The sequence below is a fragment of the Canis aureus genome, chromosome 31 (genome assembly GCF_053574225.1).
Source record: "Canis aureus isolate CA01 chromosome 31, VMU_Caureus_v.1.0, whole genome shotgun sequence".
Taxonomy (NCBI): Eukaryota; Metazoa; Chordata; class Mammalia; order Carnivora; family Canidae; genus Canis; species Canis aureus.
The window spans coordinates 20,244,258-20,271,711 of NC_135641.1; the positions used below are offsets into that span (position 1 = coordinate 20,244,258).

General features: G+C 38.5%; 1 long non-coding RNA gene across 3 annotated transcripts in view; it reads right to left on the reverse strand.

Moving 5' to 3' along the window:
- LOC144302460 (uncharacterized) overlaps window positions 1–18,595 on the reverse strand; it is a 61,837-nt gene extending 43,242 nt beyond the window's left edge. For 2 of the 3 annotated variants that reach the window (XR_013369361.1, XR_013369360.1), the window contains exons 1-3: window positions 18,515–18,583; window positions 9,852–9,937; window positions 521–684 (exon numbers count right to left, since the gene is read on the reverse strand). This is a non-coding gene — a long non-coding RNA (uncharacterized LOC144302460). Of the gene's footprint in view, window positions 1–520; window positions 685–9,851; window positions 9,938–18,514 lie in introns of all 3 variants that reach the window. The other variant, XR_013369362.1, reaches the window with a different exon arrangement.
- Window positions 18,596–27,454: the final 8,859 nt, after the last annotated feature.

Sequence of the window (27,454 nt, forward strand, 5' to 3'; positions counted from 1 at the left end):
AATAATGTTTGGAACCTCTGCCCTCAAGAAGGTGGAACGTAACTCCTCACTCCTTCAGTGCAGATTGCATATGGTAACTTTCTCCCAAATAGTACATTATGGAAAAGGGAGAAAAGAGTAACCTCACGGTGGAGAAAGCTTAAAAACAGCACTGCAGCCAGGTGATCAAGGTCAACATCAACAGTGGTGTCCACTGTAGTCCTTCTCCCCAAAACCCATAACCCTCTGTGATCACAAGAAAACCATCAGACAGATGGCAGTAAAGGGGCATCCCACAAGATGCTTGAGCAGTATTCCTCAAAACTGTGAAGGTCATTACAAACAAGGGGAGTCTGAAAAACTGTCATAGCTAAAGAACCTAGGGACATATGTCCAATAAATGTAATATGGTATCCCAGACAAGATCTCGAGCAAAAATAACATTAGGTAAAAAAAAAAAAAAAAAAAAAAAAAAAAAGAAAGAAAGAGATATGAATAAGAGGTTGAACTTTAGTTAATAGTAATGTATGTATCAGGGCACCTGGGTGGCTCAGTCTGTTGAGTGTCCGATTCTGAATTTTGGCTCAGGTCATGATCTTGGATTTCTGGGGTGGGCCCCCCACCACATCAGACTCATTCAGCGAGGAGTCCTCTTCTTTCCCTCTCTCCTGCCCCTCCCTCAACTTGGGCGCTCTCTCTTTCTCTCTGAAACAAATAAATAAATCTTTTTTAAAAATAGTAATGTATCAATATTGGTTAATTAGTTGTGACATATGTGCCATACTAAGGTAAAAAGTTACTAACAGGGGAAACGGTATGGAACATACGGGAACTTTCTGTACTTCCTTCACAATTTCTCTATAAGTCTAAAACTATTCTAAAATTAAAAGCTTATATTTTAAAAATACAGGGCCCGGATAGGAAGATAAGTTTCAACTCTGGGGTTACCCCCCAGAAAAACTAGAATGCAGGCTAAAAATGAATTTTCTTGTTTTCTTGATGGTACTTTAAAAAGTACCACCTGACAGAATGCTTGCACACCATCACATTGAAAACGTACTCACCCAACCAAGCCAGTAGTTCACCTGGTGACCCTAAATGAGGGACCATTTTGCCAAGTCATAAAGCAATACATTCCATGGTTATCTGATGACAGCCGTCAAAGTTCCCACTACTCTATCTTCTTATTCTCATAGCACACATTGTGAATAATTATTTGAGCAATTATCTGTTCAATGTCTGTCTTCCCTAGTACCTGAGGGGTTCCAAGAAAAGAAAGGACTCTTTTCACCACATATTCCCAGAACTTAGCAGAGTGGTACCTACTAGGTGCTCAGTGATTATTTACCAAGTGCATGAATGTCAGTGCAATTCAGAGGAACAGTCATCAACACTGCTAACTGTGGTCCATGGTGAATGACAAGCCCTGGCTTTCTGAAGATTGGGAGGCCACTGGGACAAATGCAGCTTCTCTCTTAATGTCCCCAGTCTCTTGGGTCACTCTTCAAGTCCACAAATATCATTATTTCTAAGCCTTTCAAACAAGATCAGAGTGAGAAATTTTACCTTTGAAATCAAATCTAGTCCTGGAAAACACTAAAGGTTCCTCAAATCCAAAGATATGATAAGATCCACATATTTTCTTTTGTGTGGCCCATCTATTAGCCTAAGAACTGAGCCTATCCCAAGCATCACAAAGAAAACTTAGACTCCTAAAAGCCACAGGAAATACGTAACCTATAGGGAAAAAAAAAAAAAAAACATAAGCATAAAACTGATTTCATTAGGAGCGCTTGGTATTAAGTCTCTCTGGTACATCAATCTTTATTATTGTTATTTTATTCTATCAGTGCATTCCAGGTCACAGCAAGTTAGTAATTTTGCCATATCTTTCAGTGCCTGGCTTTATGTAAGTGCTGCTAAGAATAAAATTAAGCAGTGGGAGAAAAACATCAGTTTGGTGTCTAAATTTAGAAAACTTGATGAATAAATCTATTAAATTCATTGTGGAGAAGAGAGATGAGCAAATCATCCCTTATTGGAAGGATAAAATAAATAGAAAATAAAAGGTGATTGTCTTTATAATTTAGAACAACAGATTCAAATGTAAAGCACCCCCCCAACCTCTTTTATTTACAAATGAGTATATTGGTTGATTGTGTATTTTCATTCATGTAACTCTTAACTTGAATTTTTAAAAAGACAATCCAAAGCAAGAAATCATGCAGAAAACAGTTGTAGGAGTCCTGGACTCCGTATTTATTGAGGAGGGGTAGGACATTTATGAGATCCTACTGCTGTGATATAAATCATCTTCTGAAGATCATGGAAAGCAGGTGCCCCAACATTCTGCACTAGAGACATCTGGCAGGCTTTCATCCTCACACTACACCCTCCCGCTCAACATCTGGCAACCCCTTCATCCCTGCACCCCACCCCCATCCCCAACTGCCTCCCAACATCTGCCACACACTTCTCTTAGGCTCAGAAGCAAAACTCAGTCAAAAGCTCAAAAGCACAATGTTTCAAGGGTGGTGACCTGGAGTCACATGCTGGGTGGAGGTGGAGCAGGGTTTGTTTTTATTTTTTTCCTAAACTTTAAATGAATACACAATTCACTTCGAAGTATGCTTTCATGTCTAACTGGTTCTCACTGAGAAGCTCATTTAATATTGAAATCCATAGTTCACTTTAACTTCTTCAAAAGTTTTATATCACCCTGGGAATTGGAAGATACAATTAAAAAAATGAGGGGGAAAAAAACAATGTTACGCTGATGACATGCATCTTGTAAGCAAAGAGAATTAATTCTGGCAGGGAAAAATATGAACAAAATACCTATGTCTTGCCTGTGAAATATGAATCAAAGAAAATGTCTTTCATCTAATCCAAAAATGTTTTGAAACCTATTTAAGGAAGTGAGTGCTATCTAAATTCCACAATAGCTTAGAAATTCCCTCTTAGTGACTCCATCTCCTTATGGCACTTAACTAGTTTCCAGAGATATCTTACATGTGGTCTTCCCTGGTTCTGAATGGAGCCCTTGGTTAGGCACTCCCTGAAATACTTCTTCTCACCCGGACTAAGTCACCTGAGCTAGGTTTTCTACTATCAAACCTATGTTCTGGGCTATATCACTTTGATAGTTTGCTTAACCATTTCATGGAGTTTTTCTTAGAGCTACACCTGAATGAGCTCATAGCAGAACAATTTCCTCCCTCCCACCTACCCCTCCATCCTGATACACACAATTCTCTACCCCCTCCCTTCTTTAGACCCATCCCTATTCCTTTCCTCCAGACGAAGATATGCTTACTCTTTCTTTATCGAAAGTAATACGGGCAAAGCCACATAACCCTGAGTTTTCTGGGCCCAGGTGAATTCCTGATGTGATCTTGGCTACTGATGTTCCAAACTTGAAGCCTTTCTCAGCTTTGGATGGCTGCCAACCTGCTGGATGCTATCACAGACTCTGCAGTCCAGAGCCCTATCAAGACATGTTATCATTTTATTGCACACTTAAATTAGCAATTACTTCTGGGACATTATTTAGATTCTGTTGCAGTGTGCGATTTCTTATTTAAAAGTTTAAATATGTTTAGTGACTCTTCATCCATTGAAATTCCTCGCACATATGTTGTCTGTTTTATTCTGTTAATATTTTATTTGAGTCCCTAAGAATGCCATAGAAGGGAGTTATATCAATATCATTTACTCTTGATTGTTACATGGGGTGGGAAAATCTTTGTACTTATTAAAATCACAGGGACAATACGCTAAAGTTGGAAGTAGACTGGAGTCATATAAGTGGACTTTGTAGGGGTACCTGTATTGCTCAGTCAGGAGTCCAACTCCAGATTTCAGGCTTGGGTCATGATCTCACGGTCATGAGATTGATCTCGGGGTTGTGAGATCAAGCTCCACGTTGGCCTCCATGCTCAGCTCAGAGTCTGCTTGAGATTCTCTCACTCCCTCTCTCTCTCTCTGCCCCTCCCCCACTCTAGCTCTCACACACACACACACTCTCTCTCTCTCAAATAAATAAATAAAATCTTTAAAAATAAATAGATAAATGGTCTTTGCTTGCCGAACCTATCATTAGCAGGATGATGATAACACGAGTAATGTCTACAGGGAGTGCACGATGAGCTGACCTAACACATAGCATGTTGGAAAGTACATCTGAGTGGGAGGGAGAGGACTTGCTTTACAGTCCAAGGACTCTATTATCTAGCTTCATGATGCTAGGCATGCCTCCTCACCTTTCTGCATCCTGGTTATTCCTATCTAGAATAAGTACATTTGTCAACATACATTTTTCTTAACTTCACATCATGAAAAAAATCATTCACAAAAGCAGAGGGAACAGTATAATTAACCCAACTTCAAAAATTATCAATGTATTTTGCTTCATCTATACTGCCTTAATTTCCCCCTATCCTTTCCTGCTGATACTTTTTAAAGCAACGCCTAGACACCATAACGTTTCATCTGGAAATGCTTGAGTATTTCCAAGAGAAAAAGACTTTTGTCTTAACTATATTATCATCATTACATCAAGACAAACAACCAACAAAACCAAAAACAAAAGAACAAAAACACTTAATTCCCTTAATCTTAAACCTCCTTCAAGCTAGACCTTAGTCAGTTATTGCCACTCCTTTTTTTTTTTAAACTCCACTCTGTAAATGAGGAAGAATTTTAGCATTTTCACCTGATAGCTTCACTGATCTCCAATTCTGGGCTTCAGACCAAAGAGGAACATGAAAAACTTTGAGAGGATTGAGTAAAGAGTCAATCAAAAGGTTCAGATGTTCAAAAGAAGGCAGATTCCTCATGAAACATTAAAGAACTAGAATCATTCTGACTAAAAAGGAGACACACCAGTAGAGTAAATTAGAAGCAAAAATCATTCATTCACTCATGCATTTTTTCATTCATTCATCCAACAAACACTAATTGCACACTTGCCTTGTGCCAAGGACGGTGTAGGTGGTGGGAATACAAATGTGAATATGACACAATGCAACACCAGAGAAATAAGGCAATAAGCTACTCTCCATCTTCAATTAGGGAAAAATTAGGTATAGTGGATAAAAAGTAGTTTAAATTATCTTTCAAGTTGAAGATTTTATAAATCTTTATTTGATAGTCTGGCAAGAAAGGTATAATATACAGGGCAGATATTAGAGTCATTACTAACATTTTCATCTGTTTGATATTGGGAGTTTTCTGATACATAAGGCAAAATCACCTTGGTAATGGGGGTTTGCTTCTCTCTGAAGTTGAAAATGAAAAATATAACATAAAATATAACAACGTCCCCTCTCCCAACAGAAGTCCTACGTTTGTGAAACACAATTGGAAGATATGAAGGTTGATCAAAACTCATTTCAATCTACCTTACACCCAGTGTTCCTGCTACTGGGATATCAGGCTCTGTGAGCTGATAACTACAAGATCTCTCAGTTGCTGTGTCACTGCAGGATTTTGATATCAGCGGCTTGAAAGCCCAGTGACTAAGAAAGACCATGTGAGGTAAAACAGACACCCACAAAAGGACAGCCATGGGCCAAATGGTGGTATGAAAAATATTTGCCCTGAGACCTCTTCAGATTCTTCATCTATACCTCCAGCCCATGGCCATTGAGTAGCTGTTAAAATACTCCCTTAGATGATGCTCTGGCTCCTGACACTTCATTCTTCCCCTTGCCTCCCACTCACCCCAACTGAAGGAAACCCCTACCTATGTATGCCCTATTTACCCAGAGTCATCCTTTATCATAAAACTAAAGTTTTAAAAGATAATGTGAATATAAAAATAACTAGATGTGTTTGCTCTCCCAGAATGTATGTTCATTTTAGTGTGGACCTCCTAAATGCAGCAGTTGGTCATTAGTGGAGAACAGGTGTGCAGACAGTGCTGCATTTACTAAGAGCCTTCAGTTGCATTGTCCAGTCCAGCCTAATTGCCACAGCAGCCCCATAAGATTTATATCATTTTACAGATAAACTGAGGTCCATATATAGTGAAAGGGAATATAAGGGAAGGGAGAAGAAATGTGTGGGAAATATCAGAAAGGGAGACAGAACATGAAGACTCCTAACTCTGGGAAACGAACTAGGGGTGGTGGAAGGGGAGGTGGGTGGGGGGTGGGGGTGAGAGGGTGACGGGCACTGAGGGGGGCACTTGACGGGATGAGCACTGGGTGTTATTCTGTATGTTGGTAAATTGGACACCAATAAAAAATAAATTTATTTAAAAAATAAAAAATAAAATAAACTGAGGTCCAAACAGAGTAAGTGAAGTAAGCTTTTCTGTGATCACTCAACACCAAGAGGCAGAGTTCTTTCTGATTTCAAATCTCAGCATCTGAAAATTAAGCCCTTATCAGCCACCTGGTGGAGCACAAGAAAGGCCATCCCCTGCTTAACTGGGAAGGAAGGTTTACCCTCCAGTCTTGACCCTTTGCTGCCCAGTCCTCTGACTTTCTGATTCCAGATACTCTACAGTGGTGTTGTATTGTTGTTGTCACCATTGTTGCTCTTTGTTTATTTTGTTTTGCTGTCCACAATCTTGGCATCTTTGAAGAAGTGCCTGAACCTTAAGAGACCATCCTTTGTGGATATTTAAGACACCTGTGGTCCCCAAGTAGCAGAGAGGCCTCCAAATGGCACTGCAAAGTAAACCTCACACTCAACCAAAATCCAGCCAGGTCTTCACACCCTTGTTGTCATGTCAGAGGGCAAAGTTACCCACAGTCTGGCGCATGAACAGATAACTTTAGCACTCTTGATTGTGTTGGTCATAAATAGTGACATATATACTGGATTGAGAGGAGTACCCCTGGGATAACTAATGAGCAAAAGGAAAGGTAGTCAGAATGCCCTATAAGTCAGACAGCACTAACACCATCTAGGGTGAGCCAAGCTGCCTTTGGCTTTCACAGCACCCAGGGCCTATGTCTGGGAGAACATAGCCAGACTCATGTGTATCCAAATTTGTGTGCTAATACATTGTCTTCTAATGGGGGTGCTCTAGACTTGGAGTCTAGATATCCATGGTCTAATCCTTCCAGCTAGCTCTGTGATCCTACGTAGTGACTTAACCTCTCTGGGCATGAGTTCCTTCATCTTAAAACGAGGTCATGGAGAAGAAGTGTGAACTGAATAAAAACTTCTATTTTTAACATCAGTCAAGGAACACTATGTTCTCTTCTGGAAGGACATAACTGTGCACAAAGAGGCAGAATGGTACATGCACTGGAGTTAGTTAACCTGGGCTTGATTCCTGGTTCTGCGGCTTACTAGCTATATGTCTTTGAGCAACTTACTTATCTTTTCTTTTCTAAGACTCGAGGTTTTGTTTTGTTTTGTTTTATCTATAAATAGAAATCATAATTATTGGGAGTCCAAATGAATTAATGCATGCAAACTGGTGAGTGGCGTGCCTGGCAACACCATAAATGCTCAATAAGTGTTAGTGTTAGTTCATATTACATTTAAGCATGTTTTTCATCCTTTACTGTCAATAGTCCACAGATTCATGCACACCAAGAATGGAAATGATTCATTCTGCCTTTTAAGCTTTCCAGTTTCCATGTAAACCTGGAAAGATTGTTCTCCAGTTCATAAATTCAAAAAAGTCTGATTAAAAACTCTCTTTGCCTGATTGTGGAAGCTCATTTGCTGTGATACTGCATTCAAGCAGCTATGAGCTGGTTGACTGAGCACCCACTATGTGTCAAACACATCTGAAAGAAGGTAACTGTTTGAAAAAGAGCACTGAAGCAAAGCCTACATAAAGAAATATACTCCTAATTGCTTTATTTTCAACATTTTATTTTATACCATCAGCTCTTAGACCCAGCCATTGAAATTAGTCCTCAAGATAGTGTATATGCTTTATGTCATTCATTTACTCCAAACATATTTAATGACCACATATTCTATACATGATTCTGTGCAGGTCACTGGGGCAGATGCAGATGATCTAATCCCCAGTGCCTGGGAGCTTGTCGTTTGGTAGGAAAGTTGCTGTTCCCACAGGTACTTACCAACTAAAGTAAGAGTTAAATGCCATAAAGGAGTACAGTGTTCCAAAAAGGAAAGATTACTTCTGCCAGGAGGCAGAGGGAATCAGGTAAAACTTCTCAAAGAAGGTGATATTTAAACTGGTCTTTTAGTGGTGAGCAGGCTCCTGGTGCCAAGAGATGGTTTTTAGAGAGGAGACCCCAGGAGAGCCTCCCAGGAAGAATGACAGGGCTCCAGGAAGACCGGAAGCCAAATCCAGCGTGTGAGATCCAAGGGAGCAGGAGCACGAAGGCTGGAAGAGGCACTACAGGGCCAGAGGCCTTCTGCCTCCACGCAGTTTAGGCACTATTTAGTAAACAGTGACAAATCACTGAAGATTTGAAAAGCAAGGGCCCTTTAGGAAAACCAACCAACAACAAAAAACTTATTTTCTTTCTTCCAAAAGCTAAAACGGGACCACTGAGGGTCTGTAGCACTCAGATGTCACACATAATGGCAAATCTTCCCCCCCACCCCCAAAGCAACCCCATTGTGTTGTCACCCATAGATCATACACAAATACTTCGGGGGAGTTTGGTAAAGATCTGCAGGTGTTCTTGATAAGAGCAACATCATCCACGTACCATGATCTGTTTCTCACTTTTCCTGAGAAAAGCACTACAACCCACGTCCCTCGAAACAATTTGTTTATTCTCAATGTTTCTACAAAGTGGTATAGCTCTCCCTAATACCATATTAACTGTTCAAATGACAGCTTGCTGCCTTTATGTCAAGGTAGCATTGAAGGTGCAAGGCACATGTCATAAAATTAAATAAACTCACAAAGCCTAACACCGCCCCCCCCCCCCCCCAGAGTCCTAGCTTTACATTCAGCTTGCGTCATAAATGAAATGGGCTTGGTGGCCTCCGCCTATCTCTTGGGAGCATTTGTTTGATTTATAAAAACAGGACGCGATTTGACACATTCAGCATAATTAGTATTTGTGATACTTAGGAGAAAGTTAAAATTCAAATATGCTGAAGCCAGCCCTGAATTTCTCTCTGTCCCTTTCTCTTTCCTGTCACCCTCTTTTTCTTTCTCTGCTCTCTCATTTCTTCCTCAGAGGACCATGCAAGCTGGAAATGTGTGTGAGCAAATCCCAGATGTCATGGGTGCTCTACACCAAATCAAGGAACAAACTGCATGTTTCAGCCACAACTGTTCTGCGCAGCTAGCAGAGGCTGCTGTTACCTGCTCTGCTCCCCAAACCTCTTCATTCAACTGCAGATTACACAGTGTTGGTTCCACATAGAGAATTTTATGGAAGAGGTCCCATTTCAAAGAGGGGTGCTGAGCATTTAACAATGCTTTGCTAACGATCATTAAAGTTATTACTGTTATTTAAATAAAGTGGGGCATAAATATATGGAAGACATTCTGGTAACTACCGCTCACAACATATGAAAATGTCCTCTCTTCCCAAGCCAAGAAGAGTGCCTGTTCATTTTAAATCTGCTTAATTCCTGTTTTAGGGGGCCTTGTGACAGCCTTCCAAAAGTTGGCTGCCAAGACTGTGACTATATTTAGTTGTTTATTACACACCAACTCAAGGTGGTGCATGCTGGTAGACACACAGAAAAGCAAAGAAAATTGGAGCTCATTAGCAAGAGGGACCAGGAAAGCTTCAGGAAATTTCTGAACTGGGAAATATTTGTTAGAGAGTTTTGGTTATTTTACCTCGGAGGACCCTCCCAAAAAAATAAAAAATAAGCTATTGACAAGCATAACAAGCAGCATAAACAAGTTAATTTTAAAGTTATAATGGGCAGTGAAGAGGTGGTAAGTAGAAAAGACAGACCTCCAAGTTCTGAGGTAAATGGATGAAATTTTTGATTTCTTGATCCTTTGGTTCGACATGGTTGACACACTTCCCTGGCTCATAGCCTGGAAATGCAAGGAAAGAAAATCATTTTGATTTTTTTTTTCCTATTCAACAGTTACATGAGCCATTTTGGAATCAATGGGGGTGGGAAGTATCCAGATAAGTGACAGCTTCCTCTAATTATGTGGCCATGAAGCAAGGCAGAAACAGGACCATAACTGACCTGAAAGGCAAGGGGGGAGGGGGGCCTGCTAACTCTACACCCAAATGAGCACACTACATTTGGGTTCTTCTCAGCACTGACTAATTTTTATTCGATTTGAAGGCCCAACTTAAGCTTAACCTAGAAACTGCTTCAGCTGCTTATTAGTGGTCCATGCCCTAATTAACTATCACAGAAGAGCGGGAAACACAGACATTTAAGAGCATCTACTCAACTCTACATTCAAAGACCCAACATTTCATCCTTTGCTTTCATGAAGGCTTAGGAAGGGGAACAGTCTATGTTTTCCTTCATTTCTTCAAAGAAACGTGAAACTAATTTCATGTTGCTCTTAAAATCAGTTTAAAAATAGTTTGAAACTAGCTAGTCCATAAAAGTCAAAAAACCATGGGTGACTACTGGCCCCTAATCATACCTCAAAGGTTGGTCATGTCAGTTTATTTATATTTTCTTTCTTAATTCAGTAACCCCCTTCCTTCACCATTACCCCAAATAAAACATGCTACTTGTGAATTAAGATTTGTGGAAAGGCCTAAACAGAGTAGTATAGATGAGTAAACACTGTCACCTAGTGGACAGAAAAAGAAGAAAATTGGTGAATTGGCACAAATGGAAATTTGGGCCAGCAGTCAGCGTTGGACCACTCTCCCCCCTCCTTCTAGCCCTCCGTGACCACCCATGGTGAACAAGAAAGTTCCCTTAAGAGGACACCATAAAACAACCACAGACAAATTGAGACCTTCATAGTTTTCCCTCTCTAGCTCTCGAGTTCAATAACGAAGTTTCCAAATAAAAATAACAGCTAGCATTTATTGTTTTCTAAGAGCCAATATTTTGCAGAATCCTATACTTGGGTCATCTCACGTAGTCATACACATGGCCCAATTATTTGTTAAGGAATTTGGATGGCTTGTCCAAGGTCACAGAGCCTGAGTGTGAGAGCCCACATAATCTTGCACCGGCCCCCATGCACAGCCCAGGGGCAAACAAAGAGATCTTGAAGGGATAGATAAATATAATAACACAATAATTAGATGTCTATTAAGCATTTACTGTGCCCCATACTATTTAGGGGATACAAAAATGAACTAACACAGATCCTGCCCTCCAAGAACTTAGAGTCTAAAAGATAAATTTGTAGTGTACTTCAAAGTTTGCATCATTTCAAACCATCATCACAGCTTTATAAAATAAGTATGGCCCTGACTTTAGAAATGAGGTTTTATGATTCATCCAAGGTCACACAGATAAGAAGTGGCAGCTCTTCAGATTTAAAAGCAAGTTCATCACTCCACCTCATGCTGACTCTTTCCCAAATGCAGCTGCTGGAGATTCCTGGTTTTATGACAGGGGGTGGAGGATGGAGGCAGCACAGAGCTGACTCAGGGACTAGTCATCATAGGAATCAAGGGTGGAATGTCCTTTCCCACTATACTTTCAAATCACTCTTACCCCAAAAGAAATGACCATGTTATCAAATATCTCAATAGAGTAGATTCAAACAAACCATTTGTATTCTGTGGATCTCCAAAAATGAGAACTATAAGGGAACTCACATAATCTAAAAACGAGTATACATGAAAAACCTACAGCTGGCATCATACTTCATGGTTAGAGACAGGATATTGTCCCCCAAAGATCAGTAACACTGCAAAGATATCCTCTCTCATGGCTCCTATCTGAAGTCCTAGCTAATACAAAAGACCAGAAAAATAAGTAAAAGATGTACTGACTAGAAAGAAATAATCAAGCAGTCTTTATTTGCCGGTAACATGATTGTTAATATAGAGAACCCTGAAAAATTTACCAAAAACTCCTGGAACTAATAAGTGATTACAGCAAGGTTGCAGGAAATAGCATCAGTATACAAAAGTAGTTGCTTTCCTATACACTGGCAATGAGCAGCTTGCACATGGAATTATGAAACAGTACCATTTATACTACTACCAAAAAGAGGAAGAACAACAGCAACAGCAACAATTTAAGAATAAATCCAACAAAATCCATATAGGACCTGCATGTGAAAAATTACCTTCAATGGGGAGAGAAAATCCTCCTACTGTATAAAAATCAAGATATAAATCAGGAATAAATTATATTTCCTCTTTGTAAGAATGGGGAGGTTCTGCCAGAGGTGAGACTCTAGATTTCAAAATCCCAGGTTTAGAAGAGTTCATGAGAGGGTGTCTGGTCCCCTCTCCCTTCTTCACTCTCCTTACAGAATAAGGACACCATGATCATGTGTGACATACTCAGAGAGCCTTAACTCACTTAGGAAAGAACGCTAAGGAAAGCACTAAGACAGGAAAAGGTAAAGTTTTTCATTTAAAAAGCCCTAATGGCAAATTAACAAGGCAGGAAACAACAAATGTTGGAGAGGATGCGGAGAAAAGGGAACCCTCTTGCACTGTTGGTGGGAATGTGAACTGGTGCAGCCACTCTGGAAAACTGTGTGGAGGTTCCTCAAAGAGTTAAAAATAGACCTGCCCTACGACCCAGCAATTGCACTGTTGGGGATTTACCCCAAAGATACAAATGCAATGAAACGCCGGGACACCTGCACCCCGATGTTTCTAGCAGCAATGGCCACGATAGCCAAACTGTGGAAGGAGCCTCGGTGTCCAACGAAAGATGAATGGATAAAGAAGATGTGGTCTATGTATACAATGGAATATTACTCAGCTATTAGAAATGACAAATACCCACCATTTGCTTCAACGTGGATGGAACTGGAGGGTATTAAGCTGAGTGAAGTAAGTCAGTCGGAGAAGGACAAACATTATATGGTCTCATTCATTTGGGGAATATAAATAATAGTGAAAGGGAATATAAGGGAAGGGAGAAGAAATGTGTGGGAAATATCAGAAAGGGAGACAGAACGTAAAGACTGCTAACTCTGGGAAACGAACTAGGGGTGGTAGAAGGGGAGGAGGGCGGGGGGTGGGAGTGAATGGGTGACGGGCACTGGGGGTTATTCTGTATGTTAGTAAATTGAACACCAATAAAAAATAAATTAAAAAAAAAAAAAGCCCTAATGTTACCAGAGAGCAAAAAGAAGTATTTCTCCAGGCTCTAAGGACATGGAGTTCTCCCTTTCTTCCAGCAGTTACAATTCCAGATCTAAATCCTTTAAGGATCTTTTTAAATTAAAGAGATCATTTTAGCTTATTGAATGGAGTAATAAGCTTCCCACTTCCGTATTATTAGTACTGCAAAGAAAATTTATGTGCATACATCATGCATCTTAAGAACGTGGTGGACCTTGACTTGTGTGATGCTTACTTTATATTACACCATGCCAGGCACATCCCTAAGTGCTTTCTACATAGTACCTCATTTAATCCCCATAACAACCCTATGAGTGAAGTGTTATTATTATCTCATCTTACATAGGTAAATATAAACTAAGGATTTGCTTAAATATTGCAAAACTTTCTTTTAAAGTTCCCACTCTGAGTTTCTACAGATAACCAATAACACTCAAACATGTGTCGACTATATCTTAATAATATGATTCCTTCACAACATTCCAAGAAGCTATATTTTGTGAAAAGCAAGGTATACTGGAGCTGCAGGGCCCTGTGTGGTGGTAGAGAGGCAGGAAGGATGACTCAGACAAGGGACATCTCTGTAAATTCAGTGGCGCTCTGGTCAGTGTTTAACAACCAGCTCTCCATTTAAATAAAAGGGGCAATGAAGGAGAAAAAGAAACAACAAAGAAAGCCCTGATTTGTAGTGTTTGCCAATTTTCGTATATAAATACTCTCACCACTGCTGATTACAAGGATCACAAAGTTCCTGAAAATTTAACAATGGGCTTTCAACCAGTCAGTAGGAGCTGGCTGTAGCATACCACTACAAAGCCCCACGCCCCACGAAGACAGGGTTCATGACTGTTTTGTTCAACCTAGCACCTAGGACAATACCTAACAGTTAGTAGGCACTCAAGAAATATTTGTTGAATGAATGAATTGGTGGATTAATTAAATGCAATTCAGTAAATTAGATAGAGATAAGTATACTGTCCTCCACTGGTTGTGACATAACTGGGACCTTGCTGCTTCAATGACATCACAGTCTCTATCATGACAGTTGTGATTTGTCCACAATCTATGGAGGCAAGGGGAGTATTATCTCAACATTGTGCTTTGTTGATCATAATGGGAGTGCTAAGGGAGATAAGACTCCTTACGTGTTTTCAAAAGCAGTAAAAAGAGACATTAGATTTGGTTTTGACCAATTTAAACAGAATATACATATAATTTTTAAATGTTATTATTTAAACTCCTGTAAGAAAAAAATAGCCTTACTATATAAATGCTGATACTCTGGCTTCTTGAAACGATAATTGAGACAATTATTTTGGTAACCAATTATTCTTAGGAACTCAATTGTTTCATTAGAACAAACCAAACAAGGAATTAGCTCTCCACTGCCACTGGGTAGTTCTTATAGCACACCTGGAATGTCAGAAGGGAACTAGACATTCATTCATTCATAATTAAGTAAACTCATTTCAGTTTGTCTAATACTGATCGTGCACATAAACTCCAGAACCTATAAGAGATGGATGCAGACATTGTATGATACCACTAAACTTTTATTTTTTTAAAGATTTTATTTTATTTATTTGAGAGTGAGAGAGGGCATGCAAGAGGAGGGGGGCAGGGAGGAAGAGGGGGAGGGGAAGCAGACTCTGCTGAGCCAGGAGCCCAATGCAGGCTCTATCTCACCACCCATGAGAGAGTGGGACGCTTAACTGACTGAACCACCCAGGTGCCCCAATAGCATTAAACTTTTAAGTGGTGGGATGACTGAGTGGCTCAGTGGTTGAGCTTCTGCCTTCAGCTCAGGGCATGATCCTAGGGTCCTGGGATTAAATCCCTGTGGGGAGCCTGCTTCTCCCTTTGCCTGTGTCTCTTCCTCTCTCTCTCTCTGTGTCTCCAATGAATAAGTAAATAAATAAATAAATAAATAAATAAATAAATAAATAAATAAATTTTTTTAAAAAACTTTTATATGGTAAATGAAGAAGAGGAGTAGAGCCTTGACATGGCCTAAATTGAGAATCACACTAATCTAAAATGTTTAAGCAGATAGGCTAGTGGCTCCCAATGGTTGTCAGGTAAAATATAGGATGCTCAGTTAAATTTGAATTTTAAGTAAACAATGAATCACTATTTATTATAAGTCAGTCACAAGCAAAGCCCACAGTGCTGCATGGGACACACATACTAAAAATGACTCATTGCCTATCTGAAATTCAAATTTAATGGGCCATTTGTATTTTTATTTACAAAATTTAGCAACCTTATCCCAAGGATATATTTGTTTGAAATGGTTTAAAAGGGAGCCTGAGATTTCAAATAGATTTAATATTTAAATGTAAAATAAATAACGAAAAATTTGAGAGAATTATTTTATAATATTGAGTGTTGAAAGTCTTTGTAATTCACACAAAATCCAGAAACCATGGAAGAAAAGATTGATAAGATCCATTCTTTAAGAATCAAAAAACTTTTCTGGGGGAAAAAAATAAGCCAACTGGAAAACAAGTGACAACTAGGCAAAAATATCTGAACTTGAAACATAAACAAAGGGCTAATCTCTTAAATATATAAATAGTACCTACAAATCTACTAAGAGTAAATGAAAGGGCATTTATCCAATTAAGAAATTAACAAAGATACAGAGTATTCAGAGAAAAGAAAATAGATATGGCTCTTTTTTCTTTCCATTCCAAGTTTTTATTTAAATTCTAGTTAGCAAAAAAAATAAATAAATAAATAAATAAATAAATAAATAAATAAATAAATAAATAAATTCTAGTTAGCTAACATATAGTATAATATTGGTTTCAGGAGTAGAATTTAGTGATTCTTCACTTACATATAACATCCAGTGCTCATCACAAGTGCCCTCCTTAATACCCATCACCCATTTAATCTATCCCCCCACTCACTTCACTTCCTGCAACCTTCCGTGTATTCTCTATAATGAAGAGTCTTTTATGGTTTGCCTCCTTCTCTTTCTTTTTTCTTCCCATATGTTGCTTTGTTTCTTAAATTCCACATATGAATAAAATCATATGGTATTTGTCTTTCTATGTTTGACTTATTTTGCTTAGCATGATGTACTCTCTAGCTCCATGTTGTTGCACATGGCAAGATTTCATTCTTTTTGATGGTCAAGTATTATTTCAATGACATCTTCTTTATCCATTCATCCATCAATGGATATTGGGACATATGATTCTTAAATAAGTAGAAAAAATACATGCCCAGCTTTATTCATGGTAATAAAAATGCAAATTAAAACTAGATGAAGGGATCCCTGGGTGGCGCAGCGGTTTAGTGCCTGCCTTTGGCCCAGGGCGCGATCCTGGAGACCCAGGATCGAATCCCACGTCAGGCTCCCGGTGCATGGAGCCTGCCTCTCCCTCTGCCTGTGTCTCTGCCTCTCCTTCTGCCTGTGTCTCTGCCTCTCTCTCTCTGTGTGTGACTATCATAAATAAATAAAAATTAAAAAAAAATAAAAATAAAAAATAAATAAAACTAGATGAAGTGGGACTGTTTTCCTCCACCTAACAGACTGGAAAAATTTCCAAGATTTGATAATAAACTAAGCTAGCAAGACTGCATAAAAAATGGCACTTTTATATGTTGCTGGTAAGAATATAAATTGGTAGAATTCTCATGAAGGGCTATCTGGCAATATCTATCAAAGCTTCAAATACATATCCCATTCTACTTTTAGGAATTTATGCTACAGATATACAAACACAAAATGAATTAAGTACAGTGATATTACCTGCAGATTGTTGTAATGGAAAAAAAATTTGCCAATAATTTAAATGTTCATTGACAAGGGCTTGATTAAATAAACTATGGTGTCCACACAATGGAATACTATGCAACTGTAAGAAAGGAATTAAGACATAACTGATACATTGATATGGAAAATTTCTAAGTTATATTGAGTAAAAGCAAAATGTGTAGTATCTGGTGATTTTGGGAAAAAAGAGTCAAAAAAGGAGTATATATTTGTGTGGGCTTCTATTTGCATTAAAAAGTATCTCTGATAGGCTGGGCAGCCCCAGTGGCCCAGTGCTTTGGTGGTGCCTTCAGCCCAGGGCGTGATCCTGGAGACCCGGGGTTGAGTCCCACATTGGGCTCCCTGCATGGGGCCCGCTTCTCCCTCTGCCTGTGTCTTTGCCTCTCTCTCTCTCTGTCTCTCTCTCTGTCATGAATAAATAAATAAAATCTTTTTAAAAAAATCTCTGATAGGATATTAAGAAATCAATAATAGTGATTACCTATCAGAAGAATAGAGATGATTGGATAAAGAGCTGGTAAGGAAAAGGGTATTTATAAAGCTTTTATATGTTTTATATTCAAAATGTGAATGGGGGTGCCTGGGTGGCTCTGGTCCAACTCTGATTTTGGCTCAGGGATGTGAGATTGAGCCCCATGTCAGGTTCCTTCCTCAGTATGGAGTCTGCTTGGGTTTTCTCTCCCTTTCCCTCTCCCCCTCCACCCTGTGCTGGTTCTCTCTCTCTCTCTCTCTCTCTCTCTCTCAAATAAATGGATAAATCTTTTTTAAAAAGTAAAATGTGAATGTATTACCTATTCTAAAAGTAATAAAAAAGTAAACATATTGTATTATCCCAAAACTGGTGTCATCCAAAAATTAGAGAGTTTGATTCTTGGAGTAAGGCTGCAGTAATTTTTGAAACCCCCTCCCCTTAATCTTCTCCTTATCTCTCTGCGATTAGCTAATGCTCCAAGTATTATTTTTACTCTCAGAATAAAGATATACAGATAGCACAGTTCCATGACCAGACTCAACTATTCTCAGGCTGGAATACCTACGCAATCCTTAATACACCTCATCAAACCTTAGCCTAGGTTATCAACAACAACAACAAAAAAAAAAAGTTATTGCCACACACTGGTTTGCAGCAAGACATTGTTTTTACTTCTTTCCTTCAGAAAACCTATCAGCCCTTGAACTGACAGGCTTACAGGAAAGCATTGAATATAAATTTAAAAGGTAAAATTTGCCATGAATGGTATAAACAAGAGCATTGAAATCTAGAAGAAAAGTAATCACCATACTTTATGTAGGAGGAAAACTCCAATCTGAGCCTTGAAGGCTGCAAACTCAAAAGTAAGAAAAGGAGTCCAGAGGTATTTCAAACAAGAGAACATGATGAGCAAGGACACAGAAGTGGGAAAAGCTATATCAATCAACTAGATATCTTCCACACAAGGGTATAAAAGGGGTGGATGGTAGTGGGAAAAACTGGAAAAGTAGGTAAAACCAGTAGCAGATACTACTGGTTGTCTACACCAAAATACATTCTCCTTCTCCTTTTTTTTTTTTTTTAACAAAATACTGATTTTTGGCTAGATACCTTAACACATGGAATAAAAGGCCACATTTTCCTAGTTTCCTTGGCAATGAGATATGGCCAGGTGACCAGGTTCTGGAAGCATTCTTTGGGATTCTGTGGCATTCTAGGGAACTCCTTAAAGGAGAAGAGAAATGCCCCCAAAATATAAACACAAAAACAAAAGCCATATGTCTGTAAAGAAGAGTTTTGGTATAGACATATAAAGCAAAACAAAGAAAGTTGAAGAGCAGAATGTTTTTCTTTACCCAGCTCAAAATACCATCTGTGAGCCTTACAAAAAAACAGAGCTTCAATCAGAACACACACAAAAAAAAATATTTTCATGAGGATTTTGTGAAACTTCAGAACACAAAGAGTGCTTTTTTTTTTTTTTTATCATAACTGAGTACCAAAGGAAGAGAGGAGCTTTCTCCTAATTACCATGTGAGCCACCATGGTTCTAGTGAAATGAAACCTAAATATGGTGCTATTTTGGCATTTTATAGGTTTTCAGCCTTGGAACATACTAGAAAAAAATCACACCATCATGAAGATTGTCAGAAAATAAAGAGTCACTCTTATTTGACTTCACAAATTTGGTATTGATGGCATCAATGGAGGATCTAGAGCAGAAGAACTAGATAGACGTGGTCATGAGCTCTGGAAGCCTCCATGAAGTAATTGAGAAGCAACTGAATAATACCAGAACTGAGCAAGACTTTGAACAGAGGGTCTAAAGACATACATTACATGAAAAGACATGAGCTTAGCCACTAAAATGTGAGTTATTACTATTAACATCAATTTATTTTCTCAAAGTTTATTGAGGTACAGTGACAGCCACACTAACAGAAGTGTCAGTGCTCCACTATAGAAACAAACAAACAAAAAGCATAGCTAAAAAACTGATAAGCTGAGGCCTATTCAATAGTGTTGAGACTGCTTTCCTGCCCAGGAGAGGGTGATCAGTCATTAATGGTGACCCAAACAGGAAGGCAGCTGCGCTGCAGGGAAGACACTGGGCCTCGTCATAAATCCAGAGCCTTGAAAGAGCATGGTCTCAGGAGTCCCATGGGAATTTTTGACATCTCAGAGAAGACAAGAATGTACCTCAACTTTGAGAAGTAGTCATTTCTCTACACAAATTGATTTAACACCTTCCATGGTCTCAATGCCAACAGGTCTAAGTCGTATTTTTCCCATAACTGCCAGTGCAGAAGGGAGCAGAGGGTTCACCTGCTTCTTCTATTTTGTCATAGCAGCTGATGAAATCATCATGGCTTCTGACCACCCAGATGGTCAGCTCAGGGAGACACTACCGCTTGGTCTCAGAAGATGTAGAGTCACTTCTTATTTGCTGTTAATTTTTATTTGTTTGGGGTGCCAGTTGTGCTGATCATCTTAAATCCAAGGGTTTTGCTTATTGTTAGAAATGAAAGCTCCTATTAAGAAGGACTGTGTCATTCAAATTTTAATTTTTAAAGTTTCTCCTTTCAAAGTCTGGTGTTATAAGATTATCACTCTAGGAAAAGGAGGGATTGGAAAAGAAAAGGAATGTAGGAGAAAGAAAAAATAATTAGTGGAAAGAATATGTGTAATTGTACCTGGAAGCAATGGAGAACTTTACCCCAAAATACTATAGATTGGGTTACATACTACTCTGCAAGTATTGACATTTTGCATACAAGTATGAATATATTACCAAAGTAATATTCCTGCATTCAAAGCATTCTTCTATTTTACATGGACCTTTTTTCAAACTAAAGTGATTTTGTATTTCAAAAAGATCTTTCTAGCATTCTGTTCAAGTTAGTTAAAATACTCAGTTGACCACTTCAAACTTCCTCTAAAGGAATACAACATGTAAGCACAGAATATTTTATTTTTTACTATTAACATTGGCTTTAAACTATACCACTAGTGTAGGAGAATGAGAGGAAGCAGGATTTCTACAGTTGATTTTTTATAAGGTCTCACTGAAAACTGGACTCGATTAAACATGAAATCTCCTTTAATTATTTAATTAAATTATTCTCACCCTTTGAACATTTTTCACATTCAAAGCAGAACCTTTGGCTAATCAAAGAAACATATATTGTTCTTGCTTTTGTAGTATCTACACATTATTAGCCAATCATTTATTAGTGATTCTCAGAAAATCTTTTAGATCATATCTAGGTATCTACACAATTGGAGTTGTTTTCAATAATTCATGTAGATAAACTCACTACAGCTGGTATATGGCTTTGACTGGACCACATTGACTCGTGGTCTGCCCAGTTAGATGTCATTTAGACCATTTATTCCTTCATATTCAATAACCACTTTTTGAGCACTTTCTATGCACTCTGCCATATGTTGAGTGCTTAGGGTATAGATACAGATAATATAAATATGGTTCCCACCTTCTCTGAGCTTAAAGTCTAGTAAAAAAAAAAAAAAAAAAGATGCAAATAGCTAATCTTTATGAAGTACTTGCTCTATGGCAAGAATTACTGCTACTTGCTCTATGGCACCCACTGTGCTATGCATTTATGCAATTTATCTTATTTACTTTTCACAATGATTCCAAGAAGTAAGAACCATTATTTGAACAGGAACTTGAGGGATAAGAAGTCTTTCAAGAGTCAAAGAATAAGGAGAATCAGCCCTGCACAGTGAAGAAACAGCATGAGCAAGGACAAGAAGGTAAAGATGCTGGGAAAATTGTATGACCATCTCATGAGGTCCACAGAGGGTTGAAAAGCTGAAAAGTTTATTTGAAGCCTTAACTCCCAGGCTAAGGGCATTTGGAAATTTATTCCAATAAAACAGGCCCAGACAGTATGAGAAATTTCATCTTGCTTTTATTAGGGCCACTCAAAATTGCAGACTAGTTTTAGTGTAAGGACAAGAAGGAGGTCTCAGAGTAGAATTCAGCTTGAGAAAAACTAAGCTGGCTCTCCCAGATATCTATCTTGATAATGAAAACACCAAGTGATAGTTCCATTTGATAAGCACCTGCTAAGTGCTAAGCATTGAGCCAAGCACTAGAAATGTGACAACAAACAAGTGACAACTTGTGTGTACAAGCTGATATTGTAGCAGGAACAAGAGAGACTGTTATATGAACTATTACAGTCTAGTGATGTCAGTATTTGAGTCTGTGAAGGATGGAGCCCTGTGGGCACAGGGAGCAGGAGCATCTGACCTACTATATTGGAGCCCAGAACCAGATCCCAGATATGTCTCTGAGACCCAAAGCGCAGGTGGACTTTAGCCAACTAAAGTAGGAGAAGATAAAGAACAGAATGTGTAAAGACATGGAAGTATGATTAAGCATGGCTTGGAGAAGTGAGAGAAACACAGTGTGGCTCAATGTGAAGGAGGATCAATGAGTTTCATTCCCTTACAATATTCTCTGTTTCTTTCTCTTTCTCTGTGAACTGCCTGTCTCTCCCCCAGCATTCTTAGGAATTGAATAGAGAAATGGAAAGTGTGAAGGTATGGAATTTGAAAAAAAAAAATGGAACTAGAAACAAGGAGGAAGAGCCAAGGGCAGGAGGAAATGCTTGAGGAGGGAAGAATGGAGAGGAAAGAAGGGACACAGAGTCTCAGTGGCAGAAGGGAAAGACGTGACATAACTGCAGATGTTCTGAAACCACAGGGTGCTACTGAAGATTAAAATGCTCTGAGAACAGCAAAGCTCAACAGCTTATTTGAGAGAATCCTTAAAATAAGAATCAGAAGGGAGAAAATAGTCATTGAGCATCTACAGTGTGTACTAGGCATTTTCACACACGCTATCTGACTTCATCCTCGCAAAAGCCCTAGTAGACGGATACTATCATGTTACTTAGGAAAACTAAAGTTTTGCAAGACTAAATGAGTGGCCCACATTTACACAATTCGTGACTGATAGACATGACATTCACACCTAGACATGTATTCTTGAAAATATTTGCCATTCAAGACAAGAGAGCATGGGCACTGAGAGGGGAGACACCAAATGACCTGCATCTTTCTTGTCATTTTGTTCAAGGCTTTGAGTTGAGGAAAGCAATCATCTGCATTCTAACATAAAGCCCTGGGAAATTGTACATTATTCATATTTATAAATACTTTTCATCTACTCCTGGTGGTAGATATTATCTAGGATCAGTGATCATGTGAAACAAGAAAGGAAGAGATATAGGAACTCTGACACTAACCCACAAGTTCAAATTCACCAATAGTTTCCCAATGATTTCAGTTTCCTGACAGACAGGCGCGCACACACACACACACAAACACACGCACGCGCGCCAAAGGAGAGAAAAGAGGCATAGGCACAAGTACTAATAAATACAGAACTGAGTTCATCATTATTTAATTTAATCTTCCTCTAAGATACGTAGTCCAAAATGGCAGAAGGAAAGAGAAGATATCAAAGCAGTAGATGATCAACTAATTATATAACCATCCTATTTCATTTCTTCTCTTCATGGATATTCCTTCTTAATGATTCAGTGTATGTCCTTCTAGACTTTTCTCTATGCATATATTCACAAATGGCAATACATATAGATAAGTATACGCAAATAAAAAATACACATATATTTGCAGATATACACACACATATATATAGCTTAAATAATGTGATCATACTATGCAAATTATTCACCCTTTTGCATATTAAATATAAAAATCAATCCAAATTTCTCTGATTGCTTTTACTTGATGAATAGTATTCTTTTGTGTGGATATAATTTATTTACCAATTTCCTTGTTCATGGATTTACAATGGCTTCTGTTTTTTACAATCACAAATAATGGGCACTAAGCATTTTTGTAATTATACGCCCTCATACTTATACATTTCTGTAAGTTAGATTTCTGGAATTGAAATTGCTAGATCAAAATGTTTACACATTTTTAAAATTTTAATAGACACAACCAAGTAGGCTCCTAAAAGCAGACTTTTTGCTCCTTCAGCCAGGACTTATGAGACCTAAAATTTTGATTAAAACACCCCCATACATGTGGAATCCCATATTTTTACAAAAATCACTTGTTTCACAAATAGTTTTCTAACAGGGCTACATTTTTTCCAGAATCATTTGGGGGTTTCATTGTAACTAAATGGAAAGCTGAGAATTTTGGAAGCAGGCTCCCTAAGAAGGACTTCCTCCAGAAGTCAGTGCAGGAAGCAGAAATAGAGGCCAGGACTGGGGCACTAAGGAGGACCCCAAAGCCAGACAAAGCCTGAAGGTCCACAAATGGGAGCAAGATCAGAAGTAGCAATTGTCGTGGCAACCATCAAGGCCAGGCCAGCAGTTTAAACTGGGTGCTTGATCAGGGAAGGAAATGGCAGGTGAGGTTACTAAAAGTCCACACCAGTTTATTATCATTCCCTCAAGTATTTATTGAGCAACTACTACTATGTGCCTAGCACAGCACTCAGCTTAAAAAATATAAAAATAAGTAGATGTTTCTCCCTAACATTAGATTTGGTCACAATCTAGTGAGAAACCCTTTGCCTGGTCTTGCAGAACTCATAAATGTTCCCTGGTTCCAGCTTTTGTTCAGAGCCCCCAGCCAACCCCCAGCTCCCTTTCTTTTCTCCACAGCGCGCAACAGCTTACAATCCTGGTGCACCAACAGGTGATGGCCAGGATGGGACAGGAAATGCATTATAGCCCATCCATGGTCTCTGGCCAGGGCAATGGAAAGCCATCCACCTCTCCCTCTTCCCCAGCTATGAGTCAGTCTCACTCACCTACATTTTCTGTTCATTTGACCTGTTGAACATTTAAATGCCTCTTGCTGCCCTGAGTGGCTTAGGACAGCCAATTTAGGATTGTCATTCATACATTCATCCAAGAACTGAAAAGAGCAAGTTCTGTTTGTATCCATGGAGATAGGGCTAGGGGAGCGGTTCATCCACTGTGCGGAACAGGTAACCTAAAGCAGTCTCCAGGAGGACCTCACAGGGTGACACCTCCAGCTTGTCAGAACACCTCCTTGCACCATGATGTGGCCAATTTACAAAAGAAGGGGGAAATTGTGTTTTCTTAGATCATTACACCAAACTTGCAGAATGACTAATCTATCCATTCAAAGTCATCACTTGTATTCTAAAGTAACCTCAGTCTTTGCTCAAGATCAAAATTCAAGGCAGGCTAGGCTCTGAGACCAGAGTTAGAGGGGTTGGTGTCGCCCACCCAGAGCCCCCCGTTGAAGTGCTTCAGAAAGAGTACAGAGCCCAGAATTAGAAAGTCTGGATTCTCTTCCTTGCTCTGATGCTGAACATGTGGTTTTAAAGCCTCAGCATCTTCATATCTAAAATGGTGAGAAAAGAAACACCCTCCTGGGCCTCAGAGAACTGCCACGATGACCAAATAAGACAACGCACGAGAAAGTGCTTAGAACAGCAAAGCGCGGTAACTGTTTGTTGCTGCTGCTGCAGCTGATGATGATGATGACAATGACAAAGGGGGACATGACTAAAATCCATCAACTGGATAAGATTGGTCAGCAAAGTATTCGATTTTGTCAGCATAAATGCCTTAACTCTCAACTTTAAAGCTTATTTCATTTACTGTCCTAAGCACCAACTTTAGTCTTAGAAACCAAAGAATAACCAAAGAAACAGTGTATTATTTTCTTGGGTTCACAGTGCAACATTCTGAGGAACCAGCAGTTATGATTAATGAGGTCACTGGGCTGAGGGTAGGTGCTCATGGATATGTAAAAATAAAATTATGAAAGGTACAAGTGAGAGAATCCTGAGGCCACATGGTTTGCTTCATCTTTTTGCTACATGATTTCCAGCCTGGTAGCAAGTAGAAAAACAACTACACACTCTGGCTAGCAATTTGTGTGGGTGCAAGAGTTTGTATGAAAGCCCCCTTTATTGGGCAGCAGATAGAGTTGACCTGGCAAGACACGAAAATATAGTCCTCCTTCATGGAATTCTCATTATAGACATCTGTAGTCTTTTTTTTTTTTTTTAATTGAAAAAGCTAAATTCCAACTGTTTCAATCCTATGATTTCCACAGTGGGCCCTAAAAAACCTGCAAATAAAGTCCTGGGGCCTTGTTAAGCTAAGATTTTTAGAATTGGCTTGCTTTCTAGAACCCAATGGGGGGATAGAAAGAGTGTGAGGGAGACAGGGTTATGAGCAGATAGGAACACAGATATAATTCCCTTGTATAAAACTGTTGCATAATGGCACTTTTTGCAAGACCAGAGATTATATAAGACATAAAAGCAATGATTCCAAATCAAAGCACTTTATTTGTCAAAGTAACTAAAATAGTTGTTTAAAACACACACACACACACACACTCACGCACGTACACATACTGTTTTCTAAAGCGTGATATTTTCTGCCTGAGTCTTTTCTTCTCACTTGGCAGCCCTGTTGTGTACACGATCTCTACAGGAATGCAGAAAAACCACCTGAGGGAGAAAATTACTAATCACTAAAAATTACTAATCACTCTCTCACACTAAACAAATCCCACCGGGAGGTTTTTAGTTACACGTCGGGATATGGGTTCTTTTTTTTTTTTTTTTTTTTTTTCCTCTCAGGTTAATGATACAAAGGCATACAAAATAAAAAAAGGAAGCATGTCACATCTTAATATGCATTAGCAGGGATATTTTTACATGATAGCATCTAGGTCTCAGTCCAAAATAAAGGCAAAGTAGACTGAAAGTCTCTAATGCCCACCACTGGGTCTCTCAGAAAGAAAAGAGGTTGGAGAGAGAATCACACTTCCCACAGCATTGAATGCAGTGCCTATCATCCCCCGGCGGTGGCCCCTATCACTTACACTAAATTCAACGACCTTATTTTCACATGATATTCAATTCACAAGCTCATCGGATGCCCATCATATATTATTTCATTAAATAGATTAGCGTGTTATTTATGGCAGTCCCCACCAATTTATATCATATCTTCATACTGTTTATCTCATATTTGTTTATCTTTTACTGTTTCTTTAGTCCATTGTAATAGCCTAGGCCCGTGTACCTACTTAGCTGATCAGAAGGTGAGTGTATCCAATTCAATGGTCATATTACAAATGAGAGAAATTAGTAGAAGTCGTAGAATTCAGAGGGTTTTTTTTTTTCATTTCAGTGTCCCTTGGGTTCTTCTTCTTTCTTTATTATTATTGTGTTGGCTGATTATACAACATAACACCATTCACTATAAAAAAAAAAAGCTTAGGCAAGTCAAAATTGTATTAAGTACAAAGTGAGGGTCCTTTTCCAATAACCTCCATTTCCAAAGACTGTGATAGACAAAAATATTTTTCATGTATATAAATATAGGGATAAATATAAACGTATCCATCCAAATGGAATAATATTAAACATATAGTTCTATAATTTACTTTTCACTTAGCAATATATTCTAGATATCTTTCCCTATCAGCAGAGTTACATCCTCCTTTTAAACAGAGTATTAATTACATTTGAGTGTATACCATAATTAATCTAATAATTTCTATTACTGGCATGTATCTTATTTCCCATTTATCAGTCTTCTTCAGGAAGCTGAGATAAACAAGCTTATAAATATATTTTTAAATACCTTTCTGATTTTCTCCTGAAAATAAATTTCTAGGAGAGGGGTTACTCCATCAAAAATCATGATCATTTTAAATATTGAAATATATTGATGACCTTGCAGAAAAGTTGATTCAACATACCCACATTTCCACAAACACTACGTATCATCATTATCTTTTACCTTTACCAATCTGATAATGATCAAATATACCATGATTGTTCTTTCAGATACATTTCTTTGTTAGTGAAGCAGAATATCTTCAAATCACTATGTCATTAATATTGTAAAGAAACCTAATTTTTTGAGGTTAAAATTCTTCACATGGTATTTTGCAGATTGAAAGTACCCCTTTTTTATTGGCTACTATTCATTGATCCCAATATGAAAGAATCGTTCTCATTTTGTAAATGAAAAA